This window comes from Onychomys torridus, chromosome 15 (genome assembly GCF_903995425.1).
Source record: "Onychomys torridus chromosome 15, mOncTor1.1, whole genome shotgun sequence".
Classification (NCBI taxonomy): Eukaryota; Metazoa; Chordata; class Mammalia; order Rodentia; family Cricetidae; genus Onychomys; species Onychomys torridus.
In genome coordinates this window covers 64,777,164-64,803,734 of record NC_050457.1, presented here as the reverse complement: position 1 = coordinate 64,803,734, position 26,571 = coordinate 64,777,164, and the positions used below count along the sequence as shown (strand labels likewise).

At 39.1% G+C, this 26,571-nt stretch overlaps 1 protein-coding gene across 2 annotated transcripts in view; it reads left to right on the top strand.

Moving 5' to 3' along the window:
- Fbxl7 (F-box and leucine rich repeat protein 7) overlaps nt 1-26,571 on the top strand; it is a 371,578-nt gene that overhangs the window by 286,891 nt on the left and 58,116 nt on the right. The window contains exon 1 of one of the 2 annotated variants that reach the window (XM_036207330.1): nt 20,769-20,805. The exons of the other annotated variant lie outside the window; for it this stretch is intronic. The gene's annotated coding sequence lies outside the window, so the exon portion shown is untranslated. Of the gene's footprint in view, nt 1-20,768; nt 20,806-26,571 lie in introns of those variants that run through there. 2 annotated transcript variants of the gene reach the window in all.

Genomic DNA, 26,571 nt, shown 5'->3' with positions numbered 1-26,571 from the left:
ACACCCTCTTCTGGCCTTCATGGGCATTGAACACATATGGTGAGCAGGACCACATGTAGACAAAACTGTCATGCACACACACACACACACACACACACACACACACACACACACACACACACAATGTCTCAAAACTCAATAGCAGCTGGGCACTTGCTAAGTGATTGCTACTTCTTTCCTTCCTCTTCTCTGAGCCTCATGTCTTCTGAGGAGCATAGCATCATCACTACCACCTCCTCTGTGCCCATTTGCCACATTTAGAGAATTAGTATTGAAGACTTTCTGGAATCTAAGAGTTGAGCAAAAACCTTCCACAGCCATTTTTGTATCCACCTGGTCCTGATGCCTCTCACAGAAGGCAAGACTGACTTTCCAAGGCTGTCAGGAGAGAGATTAATTACATTGCTGGGGAACACTCCTCTTGCCTCATGATGTTTGAAGTTACTCCTCTCTGATTTCTCAGTTCCAAAAAACCCAACTAACTTCCACTCTGGAGGTAGAAGGGAGGGGCTGCCATTGTATTCCAAATGCCTTCTCCTATTTTTTCTTCTCCAGTTAAAATTTTCCCATGTGAAGTTTTTGATGAGCCAGTCTTTAATCAAACAATGCACCCTAGAGGGTGGAGCATTGGCCCAGGCAGTGAGGATGACAAGGTTGCTTTGTGACAGCAGCTTGGCTGGTCTTTGCCCACTAGAAACTCCTTTCAGTCTTGGCTTCAGAAACCCAGATATCTTTGCATCCTACTCTCCAGTGGGATCTGGTATTTTAATTATTGACCATAGCAAAAGAAGTGCTTCATCTTCTACTATTAATAAATAACTTGCTTCTTCTAGTTAACAGCACTCTTTTCCTTTATACACTGTGCTGTTTATAGAAATATCAGGCCACATAGACACATTGCATATTAGGCATCATTCTCTGATCATTGTGGATGTGTGTGAACTCACGTGTCTCTTACAACAACACTAATTGCTCCAATTGTATAGATGAAGAAAGTGAACACAGAGATATAATTGGGATTCCCAAATGTTCATACATAATCAGTGCAGTATATTGTTAGCATCAACTCTAGATTCTGCCATCAGTTTCTGAAACAGGAGAATGGTGCTGAGCACGTCTCTCAGTTTCCTGCTGATGTTTCTGCTCTGGAGACCACACGGGGCATGTGATAATAAAGTTGCCCAGGGCCACAAAGCTTGTAAATGAGAGGCTATCATCAAACAAGAGATCCAGTCTCAGGACTTTCCCTTGCTTTGTGTAATAACTGGACAAGTCTAAATGTATTCACGGTAATGTTGGTTTCCATATAAGCCATTTTCTACGTTTTTGTGCACATCAGTGGGTCTTTCTCCCTGTGCAGATGAATATACATACATATGTATGTTGTAACTCCACATGCCACTGAGTCCAATGTTTGTCAATGGGAAATAGTCATTAGCAAATTCTTCCATCATTCTTGTAGTTATTTGTACAATTATGATCATTAGTTTCAATAACATCTCTGAGTTCATCGTGGTCTCTGTAACCTTTCATTTGAAAATAAAGGGTCTGTGTTTCAAAAGCATATGTAATCTCATACCTATTTCCTAGTAGGAGAAAAGTAATTGTTGCAATTTGACATAATGACAGGTGTAATTAATGCACAAGGATTGGGAGTTCTTAGTCATCATCTCCATCTTTTCACTGGATTCATGAGCCTAAGATTCATGAAGTTCACTTGAAGACGTCCCCCATTATCTGATTCATTTGAGGGCTGCTCTGCTGACTTCAGAACCATTCTCATCTTTGTACCAACTTTCCTTCCTATGCACTACCTCATTTGCAGCCCTGTGCTCTCTGGGAGCATAGAGGTTTGTACCAGGCCTCACTGGAGACCAATGAAAGTGTACAAAGTCACCTCACCTAGGAATCTGATGTGCTACCGTTGATCAACAGTGATTCCTATTAGACAAATACCTGTTCTCCTGAACCACCTGTTCTGAGCACGTTCCAGGCCAGCATTCTCCCTTCTCCTAGCATCTCCAAGTGAATAAAATGTTCCAATAGATACCAAAGGATGAGGATGTGGGACCTTAATGTGAAAACAGACACTGAGAATAAGCATAAACCATTTTCACTGGCTGTTACCCAAATGCATTTTGCAAATATGTAGTTCCTACCTTGCTGCAGCTCCTTCTCTGGGATGCTTTCCCAGGGACTGTCTGGCTCTGCATTGGATGCCAAGGGCTGCCTTTGTTTGTTTGCTTGTGATTTTGGTGCCCTCTGCTGTTCCTAGCATCCTTACAGCATGTGCATTTTCACAAAATAATTCAAGATGGAAAACTTAAGGTTTTGATTTTGTAAAAAGATAAAATATTTTTCTGGACAGAGATCAGTTATTTAAAAGCTAAGTACAACTCAAAGGAGAGCATTCTGTGGAATTAAATTAACATCGTCAGACTTTTTAAGCAGTGCTCTATGGCCTCAGTAACTCAGACTCACTCATTCACAGTTGCTCACAAAGGATGCTTCCTATTTTTTTTTAAACCTGGGTATAATATTAAATGGTTTTGGGGTTCTCTTGTGTACTTTGTGGTGAATCATTCCTGAGTCATAAACTTAATTAAACTTAAAAACACTTTAAAATCTGCCAGAACAGTCTTTTCACAAAGTTGACACCAATGTTTTGAGAAGCTAAAATAGTTACCAAGCCAATCTGTGAAGTTCAGATGTGAACCTTAATTTATTATTATATGTTTTTATGTTAGTAAATCAAATACATTAATTTGGGGAACATGAGATATTATAAACTTTCTAGGTTTTTTTTATTTTAGGCCAAAGTAAATAATAAACATTCAGTTAACTTTTTGGAGTAATTTAATTATCTTGGTATTTATTTAATAAAACCCATAAGCTATGTTGGGTGACTTGAAAGTCCATTTTTCAATGTTTATTTTGTTGTTATGCTTGTTAATACAGCTTCTGACCAAGGAATTGTATTCATCGATCTATTATAGTCACTCTTATTCCTATACAATTGTTAGAGACCAAAGAAAGTTTGGAATTCATCCATAAATATATTTCCTGAATTTAGCCCAGTGAAGTCATGTTTATTACTTAAAAAAAAGACTTTATAGGAGATATAAAGTCTCTACTCGTAAAAACCACCACCTATTTTGTTTTAAATACCAAACAGATCCTACAAGTCATCACTCGAACAGCTTTGCAGTTTATTTATTTAGGATTGTCTGAAGTTGCCACTGGCTTCTTGCCAACAGACGGAAGCCATGTGCCTCCCTGCGAAGAAGACTGGCCATGTTCATGGAGAAATGCAAGGGTTTCCAATTCCTGTTGCAGAATTGGATGCTATGAAATTTTATCATAACTGTTGCCCAGTTTCTGAATCTGCATGCGCCCAGCTTCATGGGGGATGTTTTCATCCACACTCTCATTTTTCTCCCCAGGCCCCTCAAATCTTTTGCCTAAACTATTAAAGATGTGAAATACAAACCTGTAAAAGCGATTCCATCTAAATGAGTTATGCTATATGATTAGAATTTGTGAGAGGTGTCCTTGCCTTTTATCATTTCCTCCTACAAAAGACCTGGGGGAGAGGCTTGGCAGCTAGCAATTGTCCAAGTTGGAAGCAAGACCAAGTATGTGCATGACTATTGCTGATTACTGGGCCAGTGCTTACTGCACAGTGACTGAAGTTCATCATGGGGGTCCCTGCAGATGCCATGACCAGCAGCATCACAATCTGCACGAGGCAAGAAGGGAATTGGTTCAACATGACTTAGTTAGCCAGTGTTGGTTCAAACTTGTAGAGTTTGGCCACAGGCAGTTTGTCTTAGACATATTTAAACACAGTACAACTTTGGGGAATAAAGTTTCCGGTGACAATTATTACAATAAAGCTTAAGGCATAACTGCATGCAATGCAAAGTACATGTCTCTTTTGCAAAGCTCATGTTTTTTTACAAAGTACCTGTGACCTCTTCCTTATGAATGGATTCTACTGACTGAAAAACAAAGCTCAGGATAAAGGTTTATGGAGGAAGTGTCTGGGGTAAGCATAATAGTAAATTCTTTTGCAAAGTACCTGAGAACTCTTCCATAAGAATAGGTTCCATTGGTGAGAAACAATATTCAGGAATATTCAAACATAATAGTCTGGGGAATTCGGTGAGGCATGTTTAGGGTTAGGGTCAGGGTTAGGGTTAGGGTTATCAAAGATCACCAGACTATTATCTACATTCATTCCCAGCTCTCCAGGTGGAAACAGTTGTAAATCCCTTCTGTTGGAGAGAGAAGCCTGACTGTTTAACATTCCTGCTTTCCCCAGTGTTCTCTGTGAGCAAAAGGACCTTGTACCCTCCACAGTTCATCATCTAAGCTTCCTTGTGGAGCATTTGGTGAACTTGAAATTATAATACAAGTCAGGATCTTGAATACATGGGCTACATTCAGAGGCACCAGGCTAGAAGGCTTATCTGGTAATCAATGTTCCTGCAATCTTTGAGAGGATGTTTGATCAGCATCAGGACCAGCATATGGCAAAGTCTCTTTATCCTTTCTGTCTTTAGCAATGAACACTATAAAGAGATTTTGTATTTTCAAGTATTTTAATTTCCATTTATTCAATACTAAATAACTAAGATTAATGTTCTCTTGGAAGCACTATATTAGTTTTTGAAATTGTGACTCTCAGGCAGTCTTAATGGTAAGAGTACCTGTGATGTCATCTGTGGACTTCCCTTTGCTTCATCCATCACATGCACTGAGACTTTACCGTGTGCCTCTCTATGCTGCAGGAACATCTGACATAATAATGTCAAAGAGAGATAAGCCCAGAAACAACAGAGGAAAACCATGTTCTATCCACTAGTCTTTTAACATTGTAAAGAGCAAATCCACCTCCTGTTTTTTGTTTTTGTTTTTGTTTTTTTTTATCTTGTACCAGTTATGTGTTAGTAGGGTGTCCTATCCAGCTGCCTCATAAAGACCAGAGGCCAGGGCCTCTCTATCATTGTCTGTCCACTCCACTCATAAGAGCAAGTCCTGACTGATGGACATGCTCACCTTCCTTATGGTTTAGTTCAGCTGTCATCTCTTTTACAAAGACTTTCTCAGGGGCCCTCTAATGCTGAGGTAGAGAGCCCCACTCTATATTTTTAAATCATCTTGCCTATTTCTATGTTAACAATTCTGGTATTGCATTTGAATTACTTTCCTATTTGGATTTTTCTATTTGTCTTATATATCTTCATATTTCCTGTATCTAGCGTGTATACACACACACACACACACACACACACACACACATTAATAGAAATTTTGGACAAGTTAAAATCTTCATTCTGGTGATTGTTGGTAGTCATTCAAAGAGCTGATGACAAGAAAAAGGACAAGTCATTTAACCATTGTCTTAATCTCCTTCATACTTCTATGACAGAATCCCCGAGACTGGATAATGTGTAATGACAAGCTCTAGAGGCTAGGAAGTTCACAATCAGTGTGTGAGCATCTAGTGAGGTCCTTCTGGGGTGTGGTTAAACAGTGATAGACAAGAAGGTGACAAGGGAAAGAATCTACAGGACAAGGGTGTGAGCCCATGGTCAGATAGCAATCCTTTTCCTGTAATAACTGCATGAACCTTTTTATGAGGCTTGAACTCGCACAGCCAACATCACCTCTCCAAACCCCCATCCTTTTAATACCATTACAGTGCCAATCAAATTTTAACATGAGGTCTGGAGGGATCAAACGATCAATCCCCAGCACCTACTACATGGCAGGCACTATAGCCAATTTGTTTTGGAAGGCTCACTCAGGATTTCATTACATAAAATTCAATATTCTTTGAGTGCACTTGGTAACACCTGTAGTCAGTATTTTCCATAATAAAATTATAAAATATCATGCCATGCCAAAATTGTTAAGGTCCTCAATCAACCACTTGTCCCAATGACCTAAGAGCTCAGAATTCTTTTCCATGGAGTGAAAACCTTTGTCCCAGTTCTTCTCTCAGCTTTAACACCCAGGTTTAAGACACAACTTCCTAAGAGAATGTTTTTTGTCTTCAAAACATTTGACTTCATCCCTCTATACTTCCAAATTAACACCTTAAGGTAAGAGTAGAAACATTCTCTAAACTTCGTGGAAGAGTTAGAAACATACACTTTGAGTGCCTGGGATTTTTACTCAGCTTAAGATATCTCTAATTGTGATAAGTATTCTTGCCTTTGAGTTATGAACATCTTAAATTAAATATCAGAAGTGGAGCATGACAAAAGGTACCTTTATTAGTAATAAACCCTTAGCCGTGCCACCAGCCTAGATATTAGGGATGACGTACAGCTGGCTTTCCTAAGGTGCCCTGCCAACAAGTTGGCATCCATACCTCTATTCACAGTGATCTGAATGTGCCCCTCCTGCATCAGCACATCTCAAATCTTTCAGTTTTTCCTTGCCACCTATGGAGATTTCAACACAGTGCACTGTTGACAGCTGGTTTTTTCCTCTTGTTTTCTGTTGCTCCCTGGGCAAACAAAAATGTTCAGATTACTGAATTTTGTGAAATGTTTTTAAAGAATGTGTTGTGTAATGTGGAACACTGCACCTATTGTTTGGGTGCATTTAAAGTTGTATTTCAACACCCATCTCAGAAAATACATGATTGGAAATGAATCACAATTATTTTCCATTCTCATTTTCTTTCTAATTTGGTGAGTCACCCGGGTATATTGTAACAGTTTAAGGTTTGAAATAAGATATATGCAGTTCTGTTCATTTTAATGATGTGTTCTCTTCACTAAGATTCCATAGCTAGCAGAGAAGTTTATCTGTCTTCATTCAGTGTGAAAGACTTCTGAAAGAATATTAATTTTAATTCTGAGCAGGACCATAACTTCCTCATATTTTTGAAATATTACCATATCATTAACAAAATGATAACATGCCACCTAGGTATTTTCTTATGAAAAATACCTGAAAGTGACTGCCCTCAGGGTTTTTTCTGTATCATTTATATTTAAAACATGGCCATTAAATTTTAGTCTCTGAGGATATGTAAGCAAAGGTGTATCTAACATGTTTATAGTCACATATCCTTTTGTTAGCTACTCTAGCATTAGAGCTAGACTTACCTTGAAGCCAGTAAGAATAACACATCAGGGTCCTCACTAGCCTGGGTCCTTCCAGGTCTAGAGAGAATCTAAAACTAGGTTTTTGAAAGTGTTCAAAACTAAAGTACTTTATCACAATTAGGTCAGACTGATGCTGTTCTACTCCAACTTTAGAGATGATTCTCAGCTGTGAGGTGCTACCTGTCTGGTCCACTTCCACTTCTTAGCATAGTTTACTGTCTTGCCAACATAGCCTGTATTACTACCGAGGTTGAACGGGTTTTTTTTTTTTTTTTTCTATATTATGTTTATTAGTCCCATGTTAGCCTTGGAGCCAATCTTGGTCCCTAAAACATATATAAGTAAGAGTGGGGTGGTGAACCAGAACTTGAGGCTTAACCCCCAACCCTTCATAGAGCCCAAGGAACAAATTCCTCTATCCTCTCTCTACCCAGTCACCTTTTACTCTTTAAAAATTATTTTTTGTGTGTGAGCGTGTTTCCCTTCATGTGTGTTCATGCACCTTATGAATGCCTGGTAGCTGGGAGAACAGATGATTCTGAGCCACCATCTGGGTTCTGGGAACCATGGTCCTCTGCAAGAGCAGCATGTGCTTTTTACTACTAATTCATCTCCCAATACCCACCACCTTTTAAAGTCCACTTTCATCCACATTGTCACACTTCAAGAAACACCAGCAGTGGGCACTCAATCCATGAATCTCATTCCTTCTTATAATCTGAGGACAAAATGATGAACCAAACAGCAGCTTCTCTATCCTATATACTTTAAGAAAAACACTGCAAGTAGGGAGTGAACTGGAATCAGTCACGTGCTGCTGATACGCTAGCATTGGACCTCACAAGTCTAATGCTTTTGTGCACTCACTCCTTGAGAATCCTCAGTAATCTCACTCTTCTCCGTTGGAGTGACAGATGGAATGAAAGTGCTCAACTGTCAGAAGCAGGTAGGTAAAACACCTGGCCACCTCCACTACTTCCTGCACATTTGAAGACAGTTTCCCTTGCCACATGTAATGATATTTTAGCTGAAACATTTCCTGTGTCCTGACTGGCCCATGGTTGGGACAAATCTCTCACCCATAGTCCCGCAGCCTTTTATAAAATAATCACACAGAGGCTTAATATTAACTATAACTGCTTGAGTATTAGCTCAGATGTATTACTGACTAGCCCTTACACTTCAATTAATGCATAATTCTTATTTATGTTTAGCCACGTTTTCTCAGTTCTGCCTTGTCTTTGTGCTTCTTCTGTGTCTGGCTGGCAACTCTTGATTCAGCCTTCCTCTTCCCAGAATTCTCCTCGTCTGCTTATCCCTCTTATACTTCCTGCCTGGCTACTGGCCAATCAGCATTTTATTTATCAACCAATCAAAGCATATTTACAGCATACAGAACGACATCCCATGGAATGATACCCCTTGCACTTTCCTTGAGTCTTTCTTTGGAGGACCTAGAATAAGGGACACACCCATGATGAAAAGATCTGTCCCATGGCTCCCAGGGTGCTATTCATGGAGCATCTAGCCTCACAGGATGTCAGCTGGGTTCCCTGGAAAGAGATGTAAGACCTAAAAAGATACCTTTCCCTGGAAAGAGATGTATTCTCTTATCAAACACTGAACTCTTATGGCATGCTACCATATCCATACATAGGCAGAGCATCACTCAACTTTCATCAGAGACCAACAAGTGGACAATGTGGAGAGAGTGAGATACCTTGGAGTACTCAGTCCTAAATGGAATGTCTTCAACTTCCTCTCCCCAAGGGTGAAGGGCCTCTGTAGAAGATGGATGGAAAGATTGTGAGAGCCAGAGGTGGTTGATGATGGCAAGGAAACAATGTTTTCCGCATACAATGGGACTGATAGTATGTATGAACTTCTTGAGACTATGACAGCATGTGCAAAACCTGCACAGGTTCAAACCTGGCAAAAAATCATAAGACTAAGGCGAAGATGTGGACACATTGTCCCACTCCTAACCAAAAAGCTATCTGTAGTTGATAGGTGCTGTCAAAGGGGAAATCTGTTTTCTCCAATTGAATGTCACTGGATATATCAACCACACCTCAGAGTAGTTCCTATGTCCCAGGAGTAGTTGGCCAACACAAAATGAACTCCATGTTCTCTCTCTCTCTCTCTCTCTCTCTCTCTCTCTCTCTCTCTCTCTCTCTCTCTGTGTGTGTGTGTGTACTTTTAGTTTTGTTTTGGTGTTGTTTTGTCTTGCTGATTTTCCTTTTTTTCTCCTTTGTTTTAGTTTGTCTCTTTTGATTTTCATTCTCTTGTTGTTTTCTGGTTTGTTAGAGAGAGAGGAAAAAAACATGAAGTTGGGTGGGTAAGAAGATGAGGAAGATCTGGGAGGAATTGTGGGATGGGAAAGAATATGATCAAAATATATTATGTGAAAATAACTTTTAAATATAACAAAAAAAATGTTTAAAGGTTTTAGTAGACAAATGTGCAGTCAGACCTGAAGTCTACTTTCATAGACCAAGTTCTATGGCATTTGTTCTCGGAAATGTTGTTCTAACTGCCACATTAGCCCACTTACATGAAGGATGGAAAGAAAATCCACCTTTTAGAAGTGAGGGTAGTGGGGAAAGGGAAGGTGGTGTGGAGTGAGCAGAAAGACAGTAACACCATTAAATTAGGACTGAAGTGAACAGACAACATCTTCATTCATAGTAACCCAACTTGGTCAGTCTCCTGAGACCTGTGGCCTTCATTTTGCCAGGTTATGTGTCCCTGACAGGATAAACAATCCTTCAGCACCTGCTCCTCTCCTTTTTAACCAAACCTTGGGCCTTTAGGGGAAAAGGCAGCTGTAATTCTGAAAGTACCCTCCTGGTCCAAGATTTATAGTAAAAATCTATTAATACTCCAGGTTCTGGTTAATGGAACAGACACATCATTTTTCTTCCTGGGAAATCTCAAGCATTTCTTATGAATTTACATTAGTCTGTCTTTGAACTGTTGTCGCTACTATGAATTTCAAAAGCCCATTTTGAAACCCTCCTTGTATCACTCTTTCCCTAAGGGCAGTACATAGAGGAAGCTGTCTATGCTACCTCAACAGTGGAGCAAAACATAATAAAAAGAAGAAACCACTGAGAATAGCAGCCTTGTAATATCATGAAATATCATCATATTATATCTGCTTAAAACTTGCCTGTACAAACCCAGAAATCATTCTTACTAGGTAATAAACCAAGCAATGAATTTACTTGTTTCTTAATAAATATCAGTTTGCCATACCTCCAGTTAAAGCTATATACTCAAAAGTAAGAGTTCTGAATAATTTTCAGAAGTATGCCCAAAGAACTTCCACTGTACTGGTTAGTCTATTTTCAGTTTCCAGTAAGATATTTACTAGGATTTAAGTTATCCAAAATTTGGAAATGAGACAAAGCAAATGAACACATCATTTCATGTCACTGGTTAACAAGACCAAGAACTGTGTACTTACATGGGACATATAACTTGGACTCACCAAGTACTATTGACTCAAAGTCTAGTTCTATGGTGGTACATGCTAACATGTAGAGCTTAGTGTAAAAGGATTATCTTCTTAGTGGGACATTGACTGGGGTTTTTGTAGCTGACCCAGAAACCTTGTTCCAAAATTCTTTCTTCATTGTTTACAAAGCCATCTCATTTACTCTTAAACTGGTGCATCCATCTCATATTCCTCTAACTGCAGGTGATCTTTACACATGCCCATTCTATATTTAAAATTCATACTCTTGAGGGTTTTTGAATTATAATTATTTTGAGGGTTTGAGTAGTTTTTGAGCTGTTTTTGATTGTATCATTGTCTTCCATGACAAATATATATGTATAAAACAGATGCAAGTGTTAGTGCTTTGAAAGGATAGAAGGAAGCATTGCATTTCATCTAAAATATGTGACCTCCTAGTCCTTAGGGCTCGGCAGATGTTTCAGTGGTTAAGAGCATTTGAAACTCTTCTTGAGGACCTGAATTTTGTTTCTTGTGACTCCAGCTCTAGGGGACGTCCACTTTCTTTTGACCTCTTCCATTTCCCACACTGCATGCATGTGACAGACCTTTATATGTTACACACATAAACACAATTAAAAATAAAACAGAGCTTATAGTGCAAATACATAAATAAATTCATTCCATTAACCCACTCCTCTGTGGAAGTTCACATGAGAGCTAGGGCATGGAGAAGCACTGTGGACCTGAGGGTTCTCTGAGGATACTCTCAATACTTTACTGTGCTCATTTTCTCCTCTCTCATCAGTGTGCCAGTTTTGTAGGTTGGAAGCTGAAGATGTAAGTTCTAAGAGTGCAGATTACATAGCTTCTTGTTAACATTTATATTTTGTACATTATACTTTTGAAGACATAGATAGACAAGAGGGCATGGGGAGGGGGAGAAAAAATCCTCTGGTTATAGACTTGCTTACTCTTTAATTCCAGAAACTAAATTTTACTCCTATTCCAGTAAGAAATGCTTTCATATAAGTGAGCTTGGCTCTTCACTGTAAACTGCAGATTTCTTATTTTAATTGTCACTTCTGCTGCTTGATAATTGAGTCATGGCTTACTAGGGATAAATATACACTGTTAGTGTTTCAAATGTAAATAGTGAGTGATTGACGAATCCTTACTCTACTCCCTTTAGTAAATATTCTCATGCAAGCTATAACTTTTAAAGAACTCAGTATTAATAACAACATGTTATTGTGGCTATCAACAGCCAGATTAGCATTAAAGAGAAAGAGAAATGGCCAGTACTTTTAATTCCAAATTTCTTGTAGCATTTTCTATTATACCATATCAAAGTAAAATTCAAGAAGAATCTAAAGATAGAAAATAAATCAATAAACCTTGGATCAGAAAACAAGAATCTAATTTAGAATTGTGATATTCATTTGTGTATTTTTATTTAATTATAATGTGCAGGACAATTAATAGAATTGGTTTTAGAGTAGATATATTGGAAGAATGCCTATAAATGGCTTGGGGATGTTTTATGTTCTATCTGTTGACCCTTTTACTGGACACATCATTTTCAGCTTCACAGAAACCTAGAAGGGCTTTATATTATAAGTATGAAAACTGCATGGGTGGTTTTCTGAGGCACAAAGCCTAAGGTATGATTGAGGAGCATCTGTTCAATTAGGACATGGGAAAAAAGAAATGAACACAAGTTTGTCATAACATGGTAGAGTTCTGTATGTTCTTGCCATTAGATAAACCATTTTCATACACTATTTACTTTATGAGAAAGATATTGACACTTTGGTCAGGATTTGCTTTTAAGTTATAGGGTTTTGGAGATCTCCAATCACTGAACAGAATGATCTTTCTTGGAGTACCATGGATAATTTTACCATCTAAAAGTAGCTGAAGAACACAGGGGATTGGAGGCATTCACTTAGCAAACTCTGGCTGGCCTTTTACTTTTTTTCTTTCTTTTTATTTATTCTTTGTGTCTTGCACATCATGCATCTCCATCCCATTCATTTCCCAGTCCCTTCATATCCACCCTCTGCTTTTGCAACCTGCCCCCCCCCAATGAAATAAAATAAAACTTAAGAGAAAAAAAGAGAGAGAAGAAGAAAATCAATCTCATTATAGAAGCTGTAGTGTGACACAGTGAGCCATGCAGTAAAGACCTTTTATCCATATATCTTTACTTGCAAGTGTTCATTGCCAAGAGTCATTGGTCTGTTTTGAGGCCTCTGGTTTCTGCTACACTATCAATACTGGGCCCTCACTAGAACTTCTTTTGATTATCCTGCTGTTGCCCTGTGTCATAGAAATCGTACAGCTTTGGGTCTTCACATGCTCCAGCAAATCACAGAAGGGGTGGAGATTGGGGTGGGCAAACACATAACCCTGGATCTGGGCCTGGGTAGTTGCAGGGTTGGTCAGCCTGTCAGCTCTTCCTTGTCCTCACCCTCAGGGTGAGATCTCCTGCATTGTCCAGGCTAGTTTACCCCTTACAGTGATGAGCAGGGGGTGGGGCCAGTTCTGCTTTCATGTCCTTAGGGTCAGATCTCGCACACCTACACTTTCTGGGCCAGCTCTATTCTGTTGCCCAGGTGTGGAGTAGGAGCCACTTTCTTGAGTACTGCAACTAATGAGGGGCAGGGCCAGCTCTCCCACCCGCCTCAGGCATTGATGGATGGATAAGGGTGAGGCATCTCTCCCCTGTTGATGCCACCACATGACAGATGAGTAATGGGGAAAATGACTTACTTTTTATTGATATAGTAGCCCTTCTATACCCATGGGGAGTATCATTCCAAGATACACAGTGAATGACTAAATACACAGATTTGACTAACACCTCAATATACTATGTTTTGCCTATATATACACACCCTTATAGCACACTTTAATTATAAATTTTACACAAAAAAATAATGAGAAAGAATACTTTCAGTAATATACTGTACTCTAACCATAACATGTAGTTTTATAAGTTGTTTATGTCTGGAATTTACCATTTTAAACTTTTAGACAGTGGTTGACAATGAGGAATGATGAGCAACAGAAATTTCAGAAGATAAAGCCACAGCCTGGGGAAGGGGAATGTACTTATGTAGATTATGAGTCCTCTCTCCATTTATGTTCACTCACTCTTTTACTTATCCCACAAATTGACTTTGTAAGTGGTGACTTAGATACTGAAAACATCATGGTAGGCAAAATCCATATGATTTCTATCTTTCATGGTCTATGTTTCTTATGATTATATAGTACTCTGCAAAGGTCATTCATTCACTCATAAAATATTTGTTCTATAATTACTCTGCTCTAGGAATTGTTTGCATAACTTTAAGCTATACCAGAAGAGAAAATAAAATTCCCTTCTCTCTTAGACCATATGTTCCAGAAGAAGAATACAAATGAAGAAATAAATATGAAAAAATAATTAAAAATATATTTGACCTTGGAAAGAGATAAGTTCTATCCAGACAAAGAGAAAATGAAAAGCTAGATCATGCTAAGAGATTAGAAAGTTCGAAGTGTCAGGGAAATGGGTTTGAATTTGAAATCAGATGAGCTGGCTTAAGTTGATATTTAAGCAAAGGTTTCCATAAGGTGAGTGGTGAGACTTGCTTTGTTTTGTTTATGGTGCTTGAGATAGAGAGCCTAGAGAGCTTCACATATATTCTGCCTCAGTAAGTGTCCTGTAGATAGTTCTGATAGGGACACTCTAGACCAGTGGTTGTCAACCTTCCTAGAGTTGTGACTTTAATACAGCTCCTTGTGTTGTGGTGACCAGACACCAAAACATTATTTTCATTGCTATTTCATAACTGTAGTTTTGCTATTGTGATGAGTCATAATGTAAATATTTTTGGAGACAGAGGTTTATCAAAGAGGTCTTTACTGACAGATTGAGAACCACTGCTCTAGATGGAAGTAAAAGGTCCTACCAACCTTCTAAATGAGGGATTGCCTGTTCTGCTGGAGCAATGGGAGAGGAGTAGACAAGAAGAGTTGTAACCATGTCCTGGAGGTCATAAGAGACCAGGCCCTGTGATGCCTCATTTTGTTCAGGAAGCCATGAAAGTTCTGGAGCACCTGCTAAGCAATTCCCTGACCATCCATGTTTTACATTATGAGGTATCTTATGATAGCGCTCTTAGTAGGAGATACACAGCAATGAACTATCAACTTCCCCTTCACCCTTCGTCTAGGGCATATTCCTACTTGTGAGATTTTGGAATCTTCTTCTACTTTTCTTATGAGAAACCACAGAAGTATCCGGATCTTTTGGGTTTAGATCCCTCTCTTTATCCAACAGACAACTAACTACCAGGAATTGTCCAGGCTTAAAATGCCTAGGGCTGAAACATGCCACTGATGAGTCTAAAGCAAGATCCTTTGGGCTTTATTGACAAGTCAGATAGACTTGCCCATTCTGGACTGAAGCTAGAATCTTCACATTCAAAACCCCAACATAAACCCAAGCATTGTAATTGATGTTCTCTTACGAAGTGAGGTAATTGTTTCATACTAGGAACTTAGAGCCTTAAAGTTTTTGTAAAGCTAATAAATTTAAATTTTTTTCTTTTATTGTACATGTCAGATAAAATCAAGCATTAACTTGTTTTTCAGAGTTCACAGAAGAAATTCTGGGGCAATTTAAAGTATCTGAGGCACAATTTTTCCCTATAGAACTGACATACTATCAAGAAGAAAAGAAGCCACAAGTATGCTTTAAGTCACAGAGATAGTCAGAGACTGGAGTTTAGTTTAGCATAGATAAATGTGCTTTTAAAAGACATTTATGTTTGGTTGCAATTGACATTTAAGCAAGCATGTTTAGGTTGAATCTATCAAAGGAAAATAAAATCAAATTCTAGACAGAACTAATCATGACCACTGTCTATAGATGATCTGTTATCTAATCACTTTCCAGTTTTGTTTTCATTGTAATTATTTTCACTGATAAAATACTATGAGAGCCAAGGATGGCTAGAAGCTTTTAGTCAAAGTTCTAGAAGACGACGATGCTTCTCCCTTGAAGTTAAGTTGATGGTGGTCAGGAGCCGGAAGTCTGCACCTGATGCCTTAGTTCTTGCTTTCTGGGTGTCAGGACATGACCTTGGTTTTCAGTGGTTGTTTATGTTCCTTGGGAACTGACAGTAGCATTTCCCAGCCCAAATCAAAACTGCAAATGTGTCTTACTTCTGGAACATATCAGATATGCTTATTTTTCTCAAAAAGTCTGAGCTGTGTCTGAGGGGACTGTATTATTGGACCATGGGGAAAGAGGACCAGTGCCCATTGTGTTGTCACGAGTGGGTGTCAGAGTATTAGAGATCACAGTAAGAGATGAATGGTATAACGCCAGAAATTCCCAGCCAGCTCAGTCCCCTGCCCTAGACTATTCAGACTACTATATCAATCTACAGTAGATTGGGTGCTTTATCAGCAACAAAAATTCTAGAGTTTGGAAGTCCTAGACCAGAGTGCAGGCTGATACACTATCTGGGGTTCACAATATTCTGCATGGACAACCACCATCCTCACAATTCCATTCTGGGTGGAATGGTGGAGGAGGAAGCCCATGAATACCAGTCATGAGAAGCCCAACTTTGTGATCTAATTTTCACCTAAAGGCCCATTTCATTAATAGAATTCTGTCAGAACTAGACAAGTACATGTTCAGTGAGTCTTAAGTTCTCAATGTTGACTGTGAAGCTCTATAGGTACTTGGGTTTATCATGGTATGTTTATTTTTCTTCAGTGCTAATAGCCCCATAAGCTTCTGCATTGTTTTCTACTCCCATGACTAAGGCCATACAGGTAGATCAGGCTGCATACACTTGGAAAAATAAATTTAAAATGTTTTGCACCAAAATGGTAACTACTTCACAGAAAGACATATGATCTGCTTGTTGTCCCTTGACATATTTTTTAATTTGCATTCTTTATTTTAATTTTTGGCTACATAGAAGTAATCTAGTAATTACATCCAGTGAGAATAACAAAGTATCTATAGATTATTTTGTATATCTATATGTGTCCCTCATAAATAGATACTTAAGCATTTATTTTTTTTATTACTAGAGAAGTCCTTACATGCATATAATGTGTTTTGATCAAATCCACTCTTTATTTTGTCACCTCCAGTTCTGTCTTATGCCTCATATTTTCCTCCCATCTTCATGTGATCTACTTTTGTTTGTTTTTGTTTTATAAAACTTTAAAATTTTTTTTTTTTACTTTTGAGATTATAATAAAATCATTTCCCCTTCCATTTTCTACCTTCAAAACCCTCCCACATATTTTTATAGATTATTTTAAGATGAAATTCTTTAAGTCTTCAAATGTAAAAATGCTTTGAAAACAACAGCATTGATATTTTTCCTAGCCCACCCCTTTCCTCAGGAATAGCCTCAGGGGAATATTACAGAATATGTTATATATTCATGTTACCGTGTCTAATTGTGAAGGAATCTTTTAAAATTGAATCTTATGAGGGCTGAGCAGATAGCTCAATGGGCACAGCCCTTGCTGTGTAAGCATGAAGACAAGAGTTTAAATCCTGAATTTACCTTTCATGCACATACAAGCTATGTCAACATGGTGGCCTTCCTGTTATCCAGTGCATGAAAGGTAAATTCAGGATTCAGTCCTTGGAGCAAGCTCGCTAGCCAGACTAGCTGTGATGTTAGGATCTGGGTTCAGTGAGAGACCCTGACTCAAAACGTAGTGTGAAAACCAGTCAAGTAAGATACTAGCTGTCAACCTCCATCTCTACACACAAATATATGCATGTGCAAATACACATGTGAGCACACATATGCACATGTACATCAATACTTGAATACATTTGTCCAATAAATAAATAAATTTTAAGTTCATTTCATGAACCAGTCTTTTTCATTAAAATATGCACATGTACATCAATACTTGAATACATTTGTCCAATAAATAAATAAATTTTAAGTTCATTTCATGAACCAGTCTTTTTCATTAAAATATGCACATGTACATCAATACTTGAATACATTTGTCCAATAAATAAATAAATTTTAAGTTCATTTCATGAACCAGTCTTTTTCATTAAAACTGTTAGCTTATTTAAGCTGTGCCTTATTTTACTGCTGGAGATAATCAAACTTCTATTTTTGCTACAAATACTAACTCATACACAAATATATACAAATACTGAACATGTTTACAAACAAGGAAATATCTTTTTTTCTTTTTCTTTTTTATTTTTATTATATTTGTGTTTTAATTTTACACATCAGCCATGGGTTCCCCTGTCCTCCCCACTCCCACTCCCACCCCCAACCTCCCCTCATGCCTTCCCCTCCATTCCCATCTCCTCCAGGGCCAAGACTCCCCTGGGGATTCATTTAAACCTGGTGGATTCAGTACAGGCAGGTCCAATCCCCTCCTTCCAGGCTGAGCAAAGTGTCCCTGTGTAAGCCCAAGGTTCCAAACAGCCAGCTCATACACCAAGGACAGGTCCCGGTCCCACAGCCTGGAAGCCTCCCAAGCAGTTCAAGCTATTCAATTGTGTCCCTTATCCAGAGGGCCTGATCCAGCTGGGGGCTCCACAGCCCTTGGTTCATAATTCATGTGCTTCCATTCGTTTGGCTATTTGTCCCTGTGCTTTTTCCAATCTTGGGCCCAACAATTCACGTTCTTACAGTCCCTCCTTTCTCGACAATTGTACACCTGGAGCTCCACCTGGGGCCTGGCTGAGGATCTATGCATCTACTTCCATCAGTGATTGGATGAGAGTTCTAGCTCTACTGGTAGGGTGTTTGGAAATATCTTATTTGAGCTCCATTTTTATAAGATCTCTCCCAATCGCTTCCTTGTTTCATATATGTGTGTGTGTGTGTGTGTGTGTGTGTGTGTGTGTGTGTGTGTGTTCTAACATGAAAGAATGAATCATATATGGTCTTGTTTCAATTAAACATATATACTAAATAAGTGGGCATGATGGCCCCTCCTGTAATCCCATAATCCCAGCACTAGAGAAGGCAGCTAAGACAGCAGGATTTTTTAGGTAAAGTTCAGCCTGGGCTACATAGCACATTTGAAGCTAAACTGAGGTGTAGATATTATATATACAATATAGTATATGTAATGTATAAACATATATGTGTGTCTATTTATTGTCTGTTTAAATGTGTAGCATAAAATAAGCTATCCCAGTGATCTCTGTTTTTACTGCACTTTATATTCTTCATAAAACTTTAACCACAGCAAACACGTTTGTTTGTTGGCTGATTATATTTTTCCTCTGCAAATGAAAATTCTACATATTAAAACATGCCTCTTCTGTTTCCTGCTGTTCTTCTCTATATAATAAGAATTCAACAGATTCTTGAATAAATAAAAGCTACATGAATATTGTCTGCTATGTGGTTAATTGGGGATGAGATAGTTAAGAATATGCATAAAACCCCTTAAGAATTCAAAGAAAGTAGTGTTCAGGAGGCAATCAATGTCCATAATGTGCTTGTCTCAAATTATTGCATGTAGAGAATAAAGGAAAATTGAATTGTAAAATTCTATAGTTTTCTGGAATTCTAGAAGCATATGAATTGTTGAATAATTGATATTATTTTTATTTGGGGCTGAGTTTCAAAATCTTACATTTTTTTCTTATTATGTGTTTTAATTTTATATATCAGCCATGGGTTCCCCTGTCCTCCCCCCTCCCGCCCCCACCTTCCCCCCAGCCCCTCCCCTCCATTCCCATGTCCTCCAGGACCAAGACTCCCCTGGGGATTCATTTAAACCTGGTGGATTCAGTACAGGCAGGTCCTGTCCCCTCCTTCCAGACTGAGAAATGTGTCCCTGTATAAGCCCAAGGTTCAGACAAACAAACTTTAATGAAGACTTATACACAAGACAAGCAAAAATGTATGCATTTCCAAAGGTTGGGATCAAAATATTAGTCCTGGAGAAAGGCCATGTATAGTTTGAAAATTCAAAGTTACAATGAAATAGTCCTTCGATGGATCTACTTTTGCAGCAACTGTCCGAGACACTGTGCACACTGGTGGCAGTTTAACGCTAGAAGTGGGACAAGCTGAGTAAATGCAAAGTTTGGATCTCTGTTGCTTTAACAGAGGGAGAAAAAGCAATTACCCAGAGAAGCTTTTAATTGCATACAGATTGGCCTTTTGTTTTGCCTCAGCACTTCCTGTTCAAGTGCTAGGAAAAAAGAAGTATTGCCATCATTACTCACCCCGCTGTCTGTTTCCACTTAACTTACAGGGCATCCTACCCTCTCTCCAGAGCCACCCCCCCCCAAAAGCCCCTGTGAGAGGACATGGCATTAAATGGCTCTAAACAGGCCACAGTAGCATTCTGATGCTTGCCCTGTGCTGTCTTGTGTGGCAGTCCTTGGCACTGTGAGGGCAGCTTCCAGAGTTTCTTTCCACAGCCACAGAGTAAGGAGAGAAAACCAGCAGGGTGGCCTGCTGGGGGAGAAGTGATCAGAAGCCAGGAAGGAAAGTGGTGACTCCCCACCTCCTTTGTCTCTTGCCCTCCAAACCTCATCTTTTAGCATCCAATGAAGAAGAAGCCAGGTTGACGTAAGAAAAAACCCAGTGCTTTGAAATGGGCATCTCATTAGGACACATTAATCACTCAGGGAAAAGAAATCTTAGCAGATGTACTGGGACCAGTGTGCTTCTGTAGAGGCAAATGGAAATGCTCCTGTGTAAAGGATAAATCTAGCCACTCATGGACTCCACCTCTTTTTAAAAGAACTGGAAATAACTAGATCGTGACATGAAAAGCCCTCGAGTAAGACATGGAGAAAGAGGCTATACATGAAGCTACTTCAGCATCACAGTCCTTCTCATTTTACATAGGACACAGCTAAGCTTTCAGCTCAGCCATCTGACATCTGTGCCACATTCCCAGATGCGCTGCCATCCTGCAGGTGGAGACTGCTTCCTGCTTTGTGTTCTGCATTGCACGGTTCCAAACCATATTGTGCTGATCCCTCTGATTTACTGCTCTCTGAAAACTATGTCTTCTGAGACACAGTTTCTTTCAACATAAGAAGAATCATATTTCAGTGATTTTCTTTTTGCTATTTGCAGCCTTACTGTGGACTTTTCTGATGCAGTCATCTGACCAAGTGCCTCTCATAAGTGTTTTTGCATATGCCAGCCCCATTCTACAAAGATCCACAGTAAGGTACCATTTGTGGGTGTATTCTTCTGGGATTTTTAACACCCAGGTTATAGTACCCTTTCCCTTCTAATCAACCTTTTGACCTCAAACTATATAGCCAACTCATCAAGTCCCATGTGTCTCCTTTCACAAGATGGGAGAAATGGGGATAAGCCAATAGCATAAAGAATTAGAAGGTGCACATATTGCCAAAAGAATGTCCCTCCAGTATAAAACATGACAGTTAAGCAAGACACAGTAAATACAGTGATTCCTATTGATATGAGATTGAACACCATTGTGTCATCGCTTATCTTCCTTTCAACTATAAAATCAAAAATTACTTATTTCCAAATTAAGTGAAAGATTATAGGAGTGATTAAAGCCAAAGCCCAGTACCAATCCATTTTTTATTTTCATTTTACTTTATGTGTATTTTTTTCTGCAGATATGTCTGTGCATCGTATACATTCCTGGTTCCTAGAGAAGCCTGAGGAGAGTGTCAGATCGCCTGTCACTAGAATTATAGACAGTTGTGAGCTGCCATGTTGCTGCTGGAAATCAAGCTTAGGTCCTCTGGATTGGGTAGCCAGTGCTCTTAGCCACTGATCCAATTTTTTGGCCCAATGGTCCAATTCTTAGTGTATATCAGAGACAGTGTATGGACCTATGTTAAATATATCATTCCAGCATCTTTCTATGAATATACACTTAAATATGCATACATAATCATTTAAATATGCATATTCTCTCCATGTATGTATCTTGTAGGCCTACCTCATTTTCTACTTCATGTAAATGTACTCAATTTATTGAGTAAAGAAGTAGGTATTTAATTGATTTAAATTTCCACTATTATTTATTTGTTTTAAAAGTATCTCTGGACTCCTAAAGATAAAAGAATATAAGTCAGTAGGATCTGTTAGAAAACAAAAGTTTACTTCAGAAAATGAATACTCATGAGACTGATAAATGCAAGCCAGAATTGTTGAGGAGCTCTGTGGAGGGACACAGAAATAAAGCAAAGAAGATGTTTGTGTGGTTGCAGTGAGGGAGGGGCCATGTTTGTCCTCTCCTCCCATAAAGCCTGGTCATATGATTATAAACTTACTGGCTGCCTCTCACTGGTTGATCTTAAGTTCTTTTTTAAAATAAGCATTTTCAAGAAAGAGTTCAAGTTGTGTTGATATTTCCAGATCAAATAAGGTAGAAGTTATATGGCCTAATTGGTGTTGTCTGTCCAGGGAGAATTTAAGTCAGCTTTCTATCTATTTTCATTCACTTCAACACTTCAAGGACAAGTAAGTGAATAAATGAATAAAAGAAAAAAAAATCCCTTACAAACACACATACACACACCAAAAACAACAACAACAACAAATGTTTGGCCAATAATTCTACAAACAACCTACATGAATAAATATAAGAAATAATTATCAATTTGACTCTTATGAGAAAGGAATTCAGACAAAGGGCATGAAAGGGTCAGGTAGAGAGTATCCATGACCACATAAGATGAGGGTCATTTCCATATCCCAGAACAGGTGTAAACTACAGTAAAATATTTGCCTTAGCAGATTGGAAGGCAGCTATGCCTACCACTGTACCAATACCACAGCCTCTATGATTGGAAAGAAAAGGATAAACAGTGTCCCATTTTGATAAAAATGGATGAATAACTTATATATACAGAGTACTTGTTGGCCAATATCTACATTTAAATGCTTTTACTCAGGGAATGTGATAGGCAGAATTCTGAGACAGTCCCCAGCATTATGATCTTCTGTAAGCATCCTCTGTCAGGGTCACTCATTTTAGAATATCCCTGTGTGTGATATGATTTCCCTGTCTCTTTTTCCATTAGTGTATGTGGGGTGTTTTTTTGTTTTTGTTTTTGTTTGTTTGTTTGGTTGGTGTGTGTGTGTGTGTGTGTGTGTGTGTGTGTGTGTGTGTGTGTGTGTAACAGGGGCCAAGAGTACAAGATCTATCTCAGGCTGAATAGCCAATTATGCCCAAGGATCATCCCTGCCGCCTCCCCTTTTCTACACTAGGATTACCAGTGTGTGCCATCACCAGTGTGTGCCATCACTCATAGCTCTTTACCTGGGTGCTATAGGACTCAGGTCCTCACTCTTTTTTATTTTTTAAATTAATATTTTTATTTTATAATTAATTTAATTTTACGTATCAGCTACAGATTCCCCTGTCCACCCTCCCCCCAGTCTTCCCCCCAATTCACCCCCCATTCCCAGCTCCTGCAAGGCAAGGTTTCCCCTGGGGAGTCAGCCCAGCCTGGTAGATTCAGTTGAGGCAGGTCCAGTCCCCTCTTTCCTGAACCAAGGCTAAGCAAAATGTCTCAGCATAGGTCCTAGGTTCCAAAAAGCCAGCTCATGCACCAAGGACAGGTCCTGGTCCCACTGCCTGGGAGCCTCCTAAACAGTTCAAGCTCATCAACTGTCTCACTTATCCAGAGGGCCTCTTCACTCTTGCATGCTAAACATTTTACAACTGAGCCACCTCATCAGCCTCGTATGTCATTCTCTTGATTAGGTATTTCATAGCAAGGATGCAGAGAGTTTGTGTTTGCACTTAAACTCCACCCCGGTTAGCTTTTACCTACTTTGAAAGTGAATTGCCCTGAGTTTTGCTAATTAATCAGAGGAAATCTCTAAGAACAAAGGCAGAGAACCTATAAAGAGAAAGATTCCACTGATATACTCAAAGAAATGAACAATGCACTGTGGGAAAGCCTGTGAAGGGTTGGACCGTGGAGAAAGAATCCATGAGGGGTCTAAGAGCTGAGTCACTGGGGGTGCCTGTAAAACTTTAGGAATCTTACTCCTCCTGACACAGAGTCTGAATCCCCTGTCAGTCACAGGTGTTTCAAAAAGGACTCAGCTTCCAGAAAAAAAAAAATATTGCTTTAATATTTTGATTGAAATGTGACTGCCTGTCCTAAAGATGAGAATGAAATATCTGCCCACAAAAACTATGAGATAATCAATGATGGCGTTTAACATGCACTGTTCATTAACATGAGTCACATAGTGACTAGTGACTAGTACACCTAGCAACTGTACTTGAGGAATATATCAGACAAAAAATCGTCTGATAGATGTAGTGTGTCACTTATGCAATTATTTCTTAAATAATAGTTTATAATAGTCCGGTATTACTTTTACTAATTTTTAAAAGTAGTTCTTTAAATTTCATTGGGTTTTTATTTAGCATGTGGAGCCTGCCACAACATACATGTGCAGAGAGAGAGAGGACAGCTTGCAGGAGTTGGTTATCTCCCTTTCAATATGTAGTTCTCAGAGATCAAATTCAGAACTTGGCAGCTGGCTTGGGCAAGGGGCACCCTTACCTCCTGAGCTATCTCTCTGGCCCTAATCTGACCTTTCAGTGAAAATACTGATGGCTTGTATGTCTCTGTATCTTAACAGTACTTCCGTGATGAATTCATCCTTTCCTTTCTTACAGGAAATTCAGTTTAATGTGCACAGCATTGAATTTAAGATAATGCGCATTGAGATCACAGCATTGAACACACATGACTTCAAGTGTGTGCGTGCACTCATCTTCCATGGAATCATTTGATGAAAGGGAAAACAATCACCAGCCTTTTCTACAGTACTCTCCTGTGCCTGGGAGCTGAAAGTTTGTTTCAGGAATAGAAGGAGCCCAGTCCTGCAGGAACTCTCAGGGCTCTCCTGGTATATCAAAACATCTTTTTAACAGTCACACCAAATCCTTGGCTCTTTAAAGGGAAGCAAGCCAAGGACTAATGTTTTCAACTGTGGCTCCTTGAAATTATTCTCTCTCTGAAAGACCAAATTGAAGATGGCAGCTGCTGAGGTGGAATATGCTTTTTGAGGTTCCTTATAGCTGAATAATACCAATTATTATTTTCATGGTGTTCAGTTAATGAAGACCACTCATGTGTGGTTTGTACAAGTCATTCTCTCATGCACTTAATATCCTTCAACTACTTCTTCATTTCATCATTTGCTCTGTGATTTAAATATTTTGCAAATGTAAGGCCAATTTTAATTGTATGTACCACACACAGTATCTCCTGAGATCCCAGTGGATACAGGAAACCAAAGATGGTACGAAACTCTTCTATAAACACTGTGATACTATAATAGACAAGCTGATAACCGAGGCAGCTGCTGGGTGATTGATGTGGTAGGTAGTGCACACAGTGTGGATACTCTATGCAAGGGTATGGTTTCTATCCTGGGCAGGATGGAGCTCTATGGCTACGATTTCATTACATCCCTCAGCATTGTGTACAATTTAAAACATGAATTGTCTTGTGGAACAGTGTCCATTTGGAGGCTGAACTTGCCCACAGGTAGCTCAAACTACAGAGAGATTAAGGATAGAGGGGATTAGTGTATGGCTACCTGTGCAATGTTCTCTTTATCCATCTAGCACAATTTTAAATAAGCTCCTTCACTGTAGCTGAGGCACTCCTAGACTGAAAACTAATAAACAGTAAGTGGATTACTGGATGAAATATGAATTATAATTCAACCACTGTTGTTTCAAAATACAAACTTCTGTATATTAATTTCCATTTAATTACATGAAATGAAAGCAGGATACTATTACTACTGTTTATCTGAACCCAGTTAACATAGTTAAGCTTGAAGTACATTGCAGTCTTCCTTGTTCTTGGAAACTTGTGTATATTAAAACTCACTCATTTTTTCCATGATCCGTAATTGGTTCCTCTGAGATGACTTCTTCCTACTTGGGAGGAACTAGGATTCGAGACAGGCAGGCTGGTTCCAAGACCTGCCTTCCAGAGTTCTACCTGTCCATTGTTTCTTCAAAAGCACAATTCTTACCACAAACAGGATGAGAGAAAGTTTCATCTAAAACCAAATAGGGGTGACAGTGGGTAAGAAACACGGGTCTGTGTGGCCCCAAATTCCTTGTTCTAATATGGGAAGCGTTTGATGAATTTTTATAGTAAACGAAGAGTGGTTACTAATGGAAAGTGTTAAATTGAGGCGTTCTTCATGGAAATATTAGGTAGGTGGGTTAAAGCAAAGCAGAGAAATCTTTGCTTTAAGCCTGAGAGGCTGTCTCTGGACATTCTTAGCCTTTTGGTTGGTGGAAGCTATTGATCTGTTAATACAATCCAAAAAGTTTTTACCTGTTAGTCACAAGAATGTAAAGTCAGACACAGAGGTGGGGAAAGAATGGCTATGTGAGTGGATGGGGAGAGGGGTAAAGATAGCCAGAGATGCGTTGTAATTGGGCTTTGGACCTGCAGCAGTCCAATTTCTCCACCACCATTGAAGTTATCATTGGTTCATCGCCCTTGCAGGAGGTTCATTGCAAGGTACTTTTTATAGGAATGTTCACACCATACACCATCCCTTCAAGGAAGCACAGTGTTGTTGGTTAAGACAAAAAGGAGCTTGCATTTTCCCATAAAGAACTGTGTCTTTGTTATTTGATTTTCTCATGTTGTGTTGTAAAAACCTCCTGGCTTAAGAGCCAGCTTAGACTTTCCTTTGGGATGTGTGCTGTTTTCTCTGCTCATTTTTCCCTCCCCTTTCCTGTCCTTGTCCTCAGGGACTCCTAAAACCCTCCTCTCTGATGCCACTTTGCCTCTTTGTAGAAGGAATCTGTTAGGGTGCTCTGGCTTCCCCCTTTGGAAACAGAGCTCTGCAGCAGCCTTTCTGGATACAGAACACCACGCATGGAGCTATTATGTGTGTAATCAGCAAGGATACACACACCCAGCCATTTCCTGGAGAAATGCTGCCA